Genomic DNA, 13,712 nt, shown 5'->3' on the forward strand with positions numbered 1-13,712 from the left:
CAATGACATCGGTTACAGGCTGCAGTCACAACTTTCCCGGAGAACAGTCAGGCTGTGGTTTGACTTTTGCAGCTACGTAAGCTTAAGAAGCCTGTAAAGACATAAGGATGGCGTTTCCAAAGACATGCCAAGATTGTGAGGTGTGTTTGCAGAACAGCAGAAATACAAGCTGTTATACTTATCTCTATTGCAGATGCAATACTGCCTCTTCTCATGTGGCGGTGAATTGTATTAGATTTTGGATTTCAAGGATGAGCTGTCCCTAAGCTCTGCCATATTGTCACAAACCATTTATACGTTTTTTAGACCCACAACATGTTTCCCCCAAGGTAACAAAGCATCAAAAATAATTGAAAACTGGAAAAGGTGCTACAGATTCGCACTACCAGTATATGCTAGTGTACCAAGAAGGTAAACTGGTTTACTAGTTCTGCAAGGTGGGGGAAGCTACAAACCCACCCAATAGTAGATGTACGGAAATACGCATTATACTGTATGCAGTGGTGTATTGTGGCCTAGAGGGGCAGGCTCAGGGGGCCGTAGCACCTCTGCCGTGTATCAGGGAGCCTAATGGCCCTCTGTGTGCCTGTTGTACAGCTCTGCTGAATGTGCCAGCACTATATAAATCAATAAATAAGAACATACATTTTCTCCAAAACCTCTGGTTATACTTTTCAGAGTCAGACTTTTCTTGAAGAGGGACATTTGTTGCTTGTCATCTATTCAATGAATATTTTTTTCTGGCATGTCAGGTACTGCCTTGTCCAAATATCGGGATAAGATCACCTCTTCTCTACACCAGGTGACAGAATTGCGAAATTTAAAACCTACGTAACCCAACCAGATCAACATTCGACAATGAATAGCCAAGAATGACAAAAGCCACCAGAAAGATAAGGATCTCACTTTGCATTCTTTTCCTCTGAATTCTAGTAATACATTAATGTAAGGAATTGTAATACCTAGAGACATTTGCTCTGCAACTTACCATCTCATGCGGGGCCATTTGCAAGGTCTAAATGCATGTATGGTGAGCAGAGGCGTATCTAGGGTATGGCACCTATGGCTCATGCCATAGGCGCCATTTGAAGGGGGCACCAGCGAGCGGCTTTTAAACGCTGTCTTTTTTTTTTTTGGATGCGTTCTCCCCTGCATCAAAAAAAAAGAAGACAGCGTTTAAAAGCCGCTCGCTAGTGCCCGCTGCTTCACTGCTGGGCGCCGAAATATGACGTCATATTACGGCGCTCAGCAGTGAAGCACCGGGCACCAGCGAGCGGTGCAGGATGACAGCAGCATCATGCTCCCGTTGCTGGACTTCAAGGTGAGAGAACTACGGGGGGGGGTATATAGTGGGTAGGGGGGGAGGATATATAGTGGGTAGGGGGGGAGGGTATATAGTGGGTAGGGGGGAGGGTACATAGTGGGTAGGGGGGGAGAGGGTATATAGTGGGTAGGTGGAGGAGGGTATATATTCCTTCAGTGCTGAGATCACAAGTGAATTTCAATTGATCTGGGTTTGTGTGTTGATCTATACCTGCTATCGACAGCAGGGACTAATATTTATATATATATATGGGCAGCAGGGGCTGGTAAATGGGTTTTAGATATTTGGACAGGGGCGCAATTTCAGTGCTTGCCATAGGCGCTATTTTCAGTAGGCTCTGATGGTGAGGGCCAGGGCCAGTGTTAAAAATTAGACTAACCCAAACATATGTATCTGGGGGGGGGCACACTTCATATACACAGATAGTTTGTTTCATTTTTTTTGTGACATGATTTTCATTGTGGTCTTGATTTTAGAGAGTGTGGGGAACATACAGGATCAGATTAACCAAGGGGCACATGGAGCAGTTGCTCCAGGACCCCTGAGTCCCCATCCAGTGGGAGACTCATATGATTTGTATTAGCCTGAGCTGTGCCACTACTGTCAGGCCTAAGAGATCTGGATTAACTATCAGAGAGGAACCAGCTCTAGACCTAATAATTAGTTGCGCCACCCTTGGCATCAACAACTGCAATCAAAATTTTGGTGATAACTGGCAATTACACTTTTAAGTCACTGTGGAGGAATTTTGTCCCACAACATTGGTGGGTTTTGAGCATGAACTGCCTTTTTAAGGTCATGTCACAGGGTCTCAATCTGATCAAGTCAGCACTCCAAAACCTTCATAATCAATGTTGGGAGAGCAATTCAACGTACGTATAAAGTGATCCCAACACCAAGAAAAATAAAATAGAATAGAATACATATATGTAAAATAAAAATCTTCGGCACAGGAACAGACAAAATCTGATTCATTTGGTTTCTTTTGAGACATTTAGAGGTGCACTTGCTTGTGTGCTTCGGATTATTGCCCTGCTGTATAACTGTGGTTGAGCTTTAGGTCACAAACTGATAGCCGGAACCCCCTTTTGGATTTTCTTGATAGAGAGCAGAATTCATCGTTCTATTAATTAGAACCCAGGTCCGAAGCAGCAAAGCAGCCCAGACCATCTCACTACCACCGCAGTGTTGACTGTTAATATGATGTTCTTATTGTAGAATGCTGTGTTAGCTTTTCAACAGTTGTAATGGAATGTCTAAAAAGTTATTCTTTTGATGACTTATTGACGAGTTCACCACCATTCCAAGTTTTCTCCGTTTGTCTAAAAGCCTTAAAATTGCTTTTTAACCCTTACAAAATACTTATATTATAATAAATATGATCACTTGCCATGCATACACACAGGGGTTCTGAATAGATGCCCATCTGCAGTCTGCCGAGCCAGTGCTAGAGCTCTAGCACTGGAGGTAACGTGCATGGAAAAGAGCTGGGGAAAGTCAAAGGGGCAAATGAATATGCGGGGCATAATGCAGAATCCCTCAATGCATTTGCAAAGGGGACAATACATAATTTAAAGAGACTTCTCAGCTAGCATATCCATTAAAGTGCATATGCTAGCTGAAAAGGCTGCATTTTTCTCTTATGTTAAGTTTAGAAGTTTCTTGTGGGAATGGTCCTGAACAAAATGTTCTACATAACTTGACCTAGATTACTTTGCAGAACCCTGAATCACTCAGATATTAGAATATCTTAAAATAAAGTTTGCAGAAGGAATGGTAACCCAATACAAGCAACCCAACCCTTATTAGCACCCATAACAGTCTTAACGCACATATGCCATCTGAAATGTGCTATCCTCTTGTAAAGGATTCCCCGTTATGCAGTTACCTCTGCTTCAAGCAGACAATCAGTAGCAGGAATAGTTGGACCATGGAGGAAGAGGACTGCTTAATTTTTGTTTTTGAAGAATGCATATTAAAGTACTCACAGATTATTTTAAAATGTATTCTTCTTTAGAGTGGGTGTCAGGGACTCAGAAAGTACTGTAACATGCATTATTCTTTGGAATAAGCCCGGGGGTATTAAACTGTCCCCTCAAGATGTGGAATGTTCTAGCAAATAAAGTGGTGGATTCAGTTTGAATGTCATTTTTTATTATCAAACACAAACATTGAGGGTTATAATACCGTATTTGCTCGATTATAAGACAAGGTTTTTTCCAGAGCAAATGCTCTGAAAAATCCCCCTCGTCTTATAATCAAGGTCGTCTTCTAATCAGACCTCATTCTGCTGGGGCCAGGCTGCTTACCAGGATTTGGTTGCGAGCAGCGTCCAGGAGAACAGGAAGCTAGCACGGTCCTCACATAACTCTGCCTCCCCCCTCTGGGGGCGGGGCCAGAGAAATTGCTCGCACAGCCGGACCCCTGCAGAAGTCTGCGATTGGGAGATCTGCAGTTCAGGTAAGGGGGTGGGGGAGGGTTTTTGCACAAGTATGGAATGAATGAGTATTTAAATGTTTGTGAATGAGTGTGTGTGATAGCATGGATGTGTAAGGGGGGTGGGGGTGGTAGCATGGCATAGGGAGGCTGTAATCACACTACTATCATCCACAGGTTCCAGCATGTACTGGCTGCCTTGGCTTGATAGGAGTGAGATTGCTGTTAGCAGTTATATATATATATACATCCAGAAATGCATTTTAACCCCCTATATGCCACTCAGCCCCATGATATGCCTTTTAACCCCCTATAAGGCATATAGGGGGTTAAAAGGCATATCATGGGGCACAGTGGCATATAGGAGGGTATAAGACATTTCTGGAGGCAGAGTGGCATATAGAGGGTTAAAAGGCACATCATGGGGCAGAGTGGCAAATAGGGGGGTATAAGGGATTTCTGGGGGCAGAGTGGCAAGCCTGGGGGCAGATGTGCATAACTGGGGGGGGGCAGGTTGGCAAATAAAAGGAAATAAAAAATATATATTTTTCTCAATCATAGCTTTTATTAACCCCTTCAGGACCGGGATTTTGATACTAACGTGTCGCTAAAGGACCAGAGCCGTTTTTGTGTTTTTGCCATGTCTTTCTTCAACTGTAATTTCTCTCTTATCAATTGGTGCACCCACACAAATCATATATTGTTTTTTTCAGCACAAGTAGGGCTTTCATTTGAAACCATATTAAGCTGGGTAGTACATTGTTTTGTTTGAAATAAACTGGAAAAAGTGGGGAAAAAATGAAAAAAAAGCATTTTTTTACAGTTTTGTATACATACAAATTGTACACACATTGAACCAACGGGAAAAAATTATCCCAAATATATTCATTAAGTTGTCCTGATTTGGAAACCACCCAACATGGCCAGGATTTTTATCTATTTTGACCAGTATAGGGCAAATATTGCAAGGCATGCATTACGTTTTTGAAATGTAATTTTTTTCAAATTTCGCATGGTAGTCTAATAACTGCAATAGTTGTCACAGATACTGATTATCCCCCCAAAATTATATGTTTATCAACAGTAGATAAGTCAAGGTGTACAACTAGGGTCATTTTGACACTTTTCAAACAGGGATTTTATCGCCAATTGCTGCCAAATTTTGAGGTATTTTTATATTTTTTTGTTTTTTTTGCATATGTTGCAATGTTGCTTTAGATTTTATATTATATTTTGTATAGAATATGTGCAACTGCAGAACAAAACACCAAATTGTGTTCACCAACATCCCCCGGTTCCAACAAGGCCTCACATGCATGGTTCATGCATTTTTTGAGGAAGCTATGAGGGCAAAACTGGAACATGCGCATTTTAGTTTTCAAATTTGGAATTTTCAGAAATTGGTTTGCTGAGCCCATATCCCATTTGGGACATTTTGGAAGCCCCCCAATGTAAATTACCCCATAAAAGTATATATTTATGAACAGTAGACGAGTCAGGGTGTTCAACTAGGGTAGTTTTGACAGTTTTCAGCCAGCCATTTCTTCACTGATGTCTGCCAAACTTCACAGGGAAATTATTTTATTGCATTTTTAACGCATACATTTCAATGTTGCACTGAATTTCTTGCACAGCATAAGTGCAACAGTGGAAGAAAACACCACATTTTGTTCACCAACATCCCATGAGTCCAACAAGGCCTCACATGCATGGTTCATGCATTTTTTGAGGAAGCTATGAGGGCAAAACTGGAACATGTGCATTTACATTTTTTTAAATTTTTTTTATCAGATTGCTTGTAAGTGACAGGTTTAGGCCGCTGACATCAATCAGGGAGACCGATCAATAATCAGCGACTTAAAATGTCACCGACAAGTGATCAGGTAATAATTATGATTTTTTTATTAATTAATAATTTGTGTTTTTTCATAATTAACCTAGATGACCCCTCTCTCTTTGTAGAGCAGGGTCATCCATGGGCTGCCATAATGATCCGATCACTCCTATTGGCCAGGAGCGATCTGATCAGCCCAGCATTTGACCTGGAAGCACCCTGGACTTTCAGGTCAGTGCTGTTATTTTTTTTTATTATTATTATTTTATTATTTATTTATTTATTTTTTATTTTTTAATTTTTCTTTATTATTTTTTTATTTTTTTTTAACTCTTTCAATGCTGATGCTCCATTGAAGCACAGCATTGACTGATATTTAGTCCCCACAAGCTTGTGGGGACTAATATTAACCCCTGCAATGCTGCGATGGGGGGTCATACACAATCGCAGCATTGAAGGGGTTAATTGAGGAAGAGGGGGGTAGGGGTTAACTGAGGAAGGGTGGGGGTGGGGGGGCTGGTCTCCACACTCATGTGGAGACCAAAGAACCCTGTCTCCCTGTCCCTAAAGCTGCCTCTGGCAGCTGGGACACAATCTCCAATAGACTGGAGATTGTAGGGGAGGAGTCTCTCTGATCAGTCCTACAGGACTGATCAGAGGACTTCTGGGGGGTCGTTTTTGCTGTTGCTGGTCTGCCTGGGCTTCCAGGCAGACCACCAGCAGCAGAGCCCCCTACAAAACGGGAATTAACCCCTTCAATGCCGCGATCGCGGCATTGAATGCCGCGATCGCGGCATTGAAGGGGTTAACGCTGCACTGACGCTCTCATGGAGCGATCAGGCAGCAGGGGGGTGTTGGATCAGGTCCCCACACTTGTGTGGGGACCCATTCAACACCCCCCCCCCTTCCCTGAAGCTGCCTGTGGCAGCTGAAACCGCGATTGCAGATTTTTCTGCAATCGCTGTTTCTGCCTACAAAATCACTCCATGGGAGTGATCGTAGGCTTGGGGGCGGGCTTAGACAGGCTGTTCTGTCTGCCCAGGAGTCCTGGGCAGACAGTAGCAGCAGCGCCTCCACGATCACCGCGATTGTGGTGATGTGGGGGCGTTTTTTGGAGGAGACGTACCTGGTACGTCCCGGTCTACCGGTGACTGTTAACCAGGAAGTACCAGGTACGTCCCGGTACGGAAGGGGTTAAATATGAAAATTAGTTTACATGAATTAATATTTACTAGTAAAACTTTTTTCCTATAGGGTAGTCTGATATTCAGGCTTTTTGTTTTTTTCCTAAATTAATATTTTGATTTTGGGGGGTCGTCTTATAATCAAGCAAATACGGCAATTGTTAGTATAGGTAATGTTAATCTAGGGAAGTCAAGAAAGATTTTTTACCCTTATTTACAAAATAAGATAAATACAATCTGACAGCAGGATTTCAGGAAGGCACATAGGAAGACACATGGCTAGCCCTCAGTAAGATGTGATATGGGTTTCATACCCCCAACATTTCAGGTCACCAAACTGGGACACCTTTGTTGAGGAGGTGGGCTATAGGAAAACAGGAGCTAGAGCTGAGGCCAGAAGCCACTGATTTACCTCTCGCAAAGGCAGTGATGCCAAAGCCAGGAATAAAGTCATATGCTGACACACTGCTTCTCCTGGACATGAGGGAACTGTTCATGATGTCTAAGTGATGCAGTCATAGGATTTCCCGTACTGGCCCAGACGTCACCGGAAGCACCACCATTTTGGTGGAAGTTCACGCCGGTGGAAAGGACATCACCAGAAGCACTGCCATTTTGGCGCACCAGGTTATGTCTGCAGAGAAGTGGGCAAAGGTATTGTAGAAGAGAGAATATAAAAGAGACAAGATTAAAGATAGAAGATTAAGTAGAAGGGGAAATGGTCAGCAGAGAAGATAGGGAAACCTTTAGAGAGTACAAGATAGAATGAATGAGCATTTAAGAGAGTGGATGAGAGTGAATGAGCATGAAGAAGGGCACAAGGAAACTAATTTCGATCCCGAGTTAAAAATACCCCTCCCGATTTTTGGTTTAATGGGCAGGGAACGTAATTTGTTGCCCAAAACAAATGAGCCAAAAATTAACCGAAAAATGTGTTAGAAACTATTTCGGTTCCCATGATCTCAACTGGCTGCAAAAACGAGACATGACAAAACAGAGCTATGCTATTACTCTGAAACTATTACTGCATGTGTGAAATCAGTACTCATTTATGTGTGGTTATATTATACATTCATATAAACCCATGCACGTTCCTGGTAATTAATACTTACTGACAATATTAATGGCAGTGATTTGTCCGTAAGCATAGATGGAAACTTCCCAGGGTAGAGCTATCCCCCTTCTGGGAGAGTTGCTTCATGAATTAGTGGGAATAGCCCCAAACCACTTTTAGTCGGGGGGGAAATAGGTGGCGGTAAGCAGGAGAAAAAAGAATATGATTAGGAGACTCAGAGAAGCAGAACGGGGTGCTTTCTTAATCACGTGAACAACTAACAAGTAAAATGTTTTTATGGTAGAAATTTAAAGGTGATAATTATGAAAAACCTTTCTGTTCAGTGTAATATGTATATATCTTTTAAATAAATATTCAAATTTCTATATCCTGGTGTCAGCGGGCAGATCTGGCCGGGTAGCCGGATCCCACAAGTTCCCAGGTAGGGACAGAAGGCCAATTGTCTAAAGAAACATTTCTAAATAACTTGAGCGGTTAACTTGTAGCATGGTTAACATTTTGTATGCCAAATAACCCACATTTTTAACGTTAGTGTGTGTTTTAATGTACCTAATTTGTTTTTAAAAAATAATAATAATCAGGAGGGTACATCTGACATTTTTTGAGGCCTGCACAATATGATTTGAAATAAGTGCACCTATCAATGTGCTCCAATAGCAATACAGCGGTCTCTTTCCCAGTTTTCTTGCAGTACAGGCTTCATTTTATTTCAGTACATGGTTTACCATGTATCAAAGAACTGAAACAATCCTGTGTGGTATTTTGGTCTGACTCAGCAAAGGAAGTTTAATCCATTAAGGACCAAGGCAATTTTTCACTACAGGACCAGAAAATGTTTCATGTTTTTGCTGTGTCTTTCTTCAACTGCTTTCTTCATTTTCATTTAGTGAACCCACACAGATTGTTAGCTTGCCCTTATTTTGAAACCCCCTTTATACCTTTATGATTTTAATTTTTTTTACGTTTTCTAAGATTTTTTTAAGTTTTTTTAATTCCTACCTATCCCTAAATATAACACTAACAAATTATAAATTATCCACTAACTAACTAACGTTATCCACTAACTCACAGTGAGAAGGAAAGAACAGAGACAGAGGCAATCATTGCATTTGTCATCTGACGTTAATCGTGCACATGATTCACTGTAGAAGCGATCACATGCACATGTCAGCTATATCAGCTATACACTGATCGCTCCAGTCATGGAGTGGTCCGAAACAGTGGTGCCTTCTCAATTGCATTGATCTCCGTGACATGGGAGCAATTTTAACCGATGACGTACCAGGTGTGTCACAGGTCCTGTAGGACTGTTATTTTGTGATGTTAAGGTACATACTATCTTTGGTCACAAAGGGATTAATGATATACGTGAGAAAGAGAAACAAGCAAAGAAGCGGTAAAAAGAGAAAGGAGAGAAGAGAGAAAAGAAGAAAGGAAGAAAGAGGGGAAGGCAGGAAACCAAAATAGAAAACTGAGAAGAGGGATGAGTGAGGCAGACACTCATACTAACACATACACCCAGACACTAACACCTCAACTTTTCTAATTCCACCAGCAGAGCAATTTCCGGGACTTAAAGAGGTCCGGAAGGCAGGACTTACCTGGGAGTGTCTTGGTCAAAACAAGACTGGTGGCAGCCATAAGTATGATAGCTGTGTGCACCAGGTTTTTAGTGGTGCCATGGCTGATGGGCAGAGGGTGGAGCCTAATTTAAACCCTACCTATGTTTGCAAACCTTCACCCACTTTGTGGCCATTCTGCCTTCTGCCGCACCTATATGTGTCATGTGGATAAGTCAAATTGTTCTTTATAGAAAATAAACCTGCTCATGTAGACTACTGAGCAGGTTTCAGAAATGTTATTTATTACATCAAATAGTCAGTGTAACAATCTATAGAATAAAAATAAATGTGCACTCTTTTTCATACTGACTCTTCTTGTATTGTTTATCTTGTGATCTGTCCCCTTAATGTGTTGGCGACGGAGGAAGGCAAAAAAAAAAATGGAGGGGTGTCAGCAGCATCTTGATCACATGAACCTATCTTTGCCTTACTGCTACCTTTCTCTGCAACCCAAAGACCATTTCCTTAAGAAACATTGCAAGTTCAGTCATCCAAAGTGTTCATGCCTAGTATCAGCCCAGAGGTTGCACTGTATATCTGTTCTAAAGAAAATATCGAAATATGGAAATGGTTTATATGTTATTATTTTTTGGTAAGGTTGTTTTCAGTTGTCTGTCTGCTTTAAAATGCTGTGCTAGTATAAGTTTGCTGACAAAGCTGCCCTTTTACAAAGTATCACTGTTCCATCTCACTTTTCTTTATTAGATATAGGAAAGTGGCATAGTCCTTCGTTCTTTTGTGAAACTAGCAGCTTCCTTTCAGGAAGAGAAATGTTTCTTTTAGTTCCTTCCTTAACGGGAAAAATAGATTGCGTGGCCTCAGCCTTACTCCACATACAAACTCCTGTCTGTGGCATTTTACATGTCCCCAGGGGCATAACTAGAAACTATTACCCTGGGGCCTGCCAACTTTACCAAGCAGCATGTCCCACAGTGCCACCTTTGCCCCACACAGCTTGTGAGTGCCACCTTTGCCCCAAGCAGCTTATCAGTGCCACCCTAACCCCCAAACACTCTACCTGTACCATCTTTATCCCTTAACAGCTGGTCTGTGTCATCATTGCCCTCAAATAGCTTGTCTGCGCCATCATTGACTTTAAACAGCTTGTCTGTGCCATCATTGCCCCCAAGCAGATTGTCTATGCCTTCTTTGCCCCTTGGAACATACACTCTGGCACACATACGTAAACATACTTAAACAAACTTACACATGCTAACACACATACACTTACTCACTAACACACATACACTCCCATCCATTTTCTATCACAAACCCTTACGCACTCATACTAACACATACTCCATCTCACACCACTTGCACATACATTCACATATACAAACACATCTATGCTAACACACAAGCATACAAATTATTTTTAATACATTAACATTCATATGCAAATACACTTATAAATAAACATCCATGCTCACATACACTTATACATAGACACTCATGTTCACACACACTTACACATAGACATTCATGCTCACATACACTTATACATAGACATCCATGCTCACATACTGTTAGGAGCTACCTGGAGATGGACTAGGGGAGTCCAGAAAGCCGGAATAACAGTCCACAAATATCATAAGGCAGGCGGCAGACAAAAATCCAAAAAACCAAGCCAAAGGTCAGATTATCCGAGGTTTCTGTCCAAAGATCAAAAAGGATTAATAATCAGCAGGCAGAAGGGGTAGTCAAGGAACAATGCAGGTGAGCAACAATAGAGCAGCCGTAGAATAAGTGGCAGGGACTTGATACTAAGGTAACAGAAAGGAGAGCACAGATATTGGGAGACACTGAGCCAAAGAGGTAGCATCAGAACACATGAGTGCTGGCATTAAGGTGAGCTGGGTGAGAGATAATATAATGGGGAGAATTAAAATAATTAATTCTCATCTTTAGAGCAGACAGTGAGGGCAACTTGCTGCTATATGAATACATATCTGTTGCCATTTTCAATTTGCTAACACAATTACAAAAACAAGGCTGATAAATATACTTCTCCAGTGTTATGAGACATGCAATATTTGGTTGACCTGAAAAGTTCTTAGGGACATTTGAGGTCTCAAATGCTTATATAACTTTGCATCATTTTGTTTATGTCAGCTCAATAAAAGTTATCATTTGCAAATATAGACTCCATTTTCTCTTGGGCTAATGCAGCTATTTCAATTTTTGCAAAGTTTGTTACTTTGACCACAAGGTGGCTGCAGAAATTATTTCTCCCGTTTTAGAATGTTATAACAAAGAACTTTGCAACCAACGCCTCCAACATAAATCTTAATCTGCAACATATATACCGTATTTGCTCAATTATAAGACGACCCTGATTATAGGACGGACCCCCCAAAAATGTAATATTAATTTAGGAAAAAAAGAAAAAGCCTGAATGTAAGACTACCCTATAGGAATAAAAGTTTTACTAGTAAATGTTAGTTCACATGTAAACTATTTTTTTATATTTAATAAAAACTATGATTGAGAAAAATCTTAACAGGAAAAACAAAGTGTACTATGGATAGTTTGGATAAGTTAATGTAGTTATGCAAAACAGTAAACAAATCTCTAAGAGAGAACCTGTATTATACAAACTAAAGAACTGAAAACACCCAAAAGGTGCTAAAACGGTCTCTATATGGGGCAGGAAGCTTATTATTTCCTTTCACTTAGCGTGGCTTGTCAGACACAAAATATACAAAAACGTCTTATTATTCAGAAAACTGAAACGGGAGTTTGCAGGAGAGGTGCGGTTCCAATTCTCTGGATTTATGGGCAGATGACTCAAATACTCATTGATTTAATGACGATTTAAACAAGGCTAACAAAGCTCTTCTTTCTGGGAAGGTTCACTTGGGTTGGCTCTTCCTAATCCTTAATGAATTTGGTTGATATTGTAACTATTCTGTACATTCCTGCTTTAGTGATTGAAACTTTTGTGCTACAAGTCACCAACTTCTTAAGATTCATGCACTTCAGTTTAAAATTCCGTTTTAAGTGGAGGCCTTCTCCATTCAGGAAATAGAAAGCCGTAACACACGGAAAATGGAACTGATATTGAAATGGCCAGTGGGTAGGTGGCTGATGGTGCCCACAATTACCATTGCTGGCACTCCCCATTAGTGTGGGACTGCCAATGTGGACACACACAGCCGCATGGTGTAAGAGCGAAGGCAGGGACGCTATTCTTCCACAGCCTGGTCCTGATGAAACCTGGCGGGGGGTTTTGTATTTTGTTTTTTTAAATACGGCTATTCAAGTGGGAGTTTGCAGAAGAGTAGCCGTTTGAAAGTACTGACGTAATTATGCATCATAAAAACCCAAGTTGGCAAGCTGAAAAAATGAAAAATAAAATAAATAAAACAACACAGTGAGCAGGGAGCTCACTGATGTTGTTTTCACATAACAGGCCTACCCAGTCACTGAAGTGATTTCTGTCCTCTATATTGCACTAAGAGCACAAAAAATAGCCCTGAAATGCCATTGTCCTAGCACCACACGTAAAAATGATAACTCCTCGTTCACTTCCCCCAAACTCAGAAGTACTAGAAATACTACCCTATAGGGTACTATGGAAGGATGAATATGTATGCTGATATGTCTGTAATCAAGTGATGTTGCCAAACGTAAGTTGGGTCATTGTTCATCAGAGGCACCTATTGCTTAAAAACAAATTTTAAAAGGATGTATCATTTATGTGGATACACCAACATGGAAAAAAAGAACTAAATACCTTAGTGACCACTGACGTACCAGACACATCACAGAAAAACATACAGTTAAAGACAATGGACACATCATGGGGTTAAATGAGCTTAGAAAGTGATCAGCCTTCTTTGCTCAACCAGTGTTGCTCAAATGCAGAGGTGCCGTGTGATCGTTCTCCAGATTTTTTTTTAAATGTAAAAATAATAAAGACTCTAGTGATGTCACCATGACATCATAACGGGAACCAACCAGTTACAAGAAAATGTAAACAAATTATAAAAATAAAAAACTCAATGTAAAAATAGGTTCCCAAACACCTCATGCCCCTGCCACTAGAAATATACATAAAAAAAAACCTTTCTTGCCTCCAAAGTACAAAAATAAGAAAACAAAAATGTAGAATGTAAGGGAGCATTTTACACCCCTTATCAAACAATACACTTATTGCCCTATAACATGAGAAAAAAAGGCAGGTTTTTCATAAACTTTTGTAGATGGACAGTAGATTTTTAAAATTTTCACCATA

The sequence above is a fragment of the Spea bombifrons genome, chromosome 3 (genome assembly GCF_027358695.1).
Source record: "Spea bombifrons isolate aSpeBom1 chromosome 3, aSpeBom1.2.pri, whole genome shotgun sequence".
Taxonomy (NCBI): Eukaryota; Metazoa; Chordata; class Amphibia; order Anura; family Pelobatidae; genus Spea; species Spea bombifrons.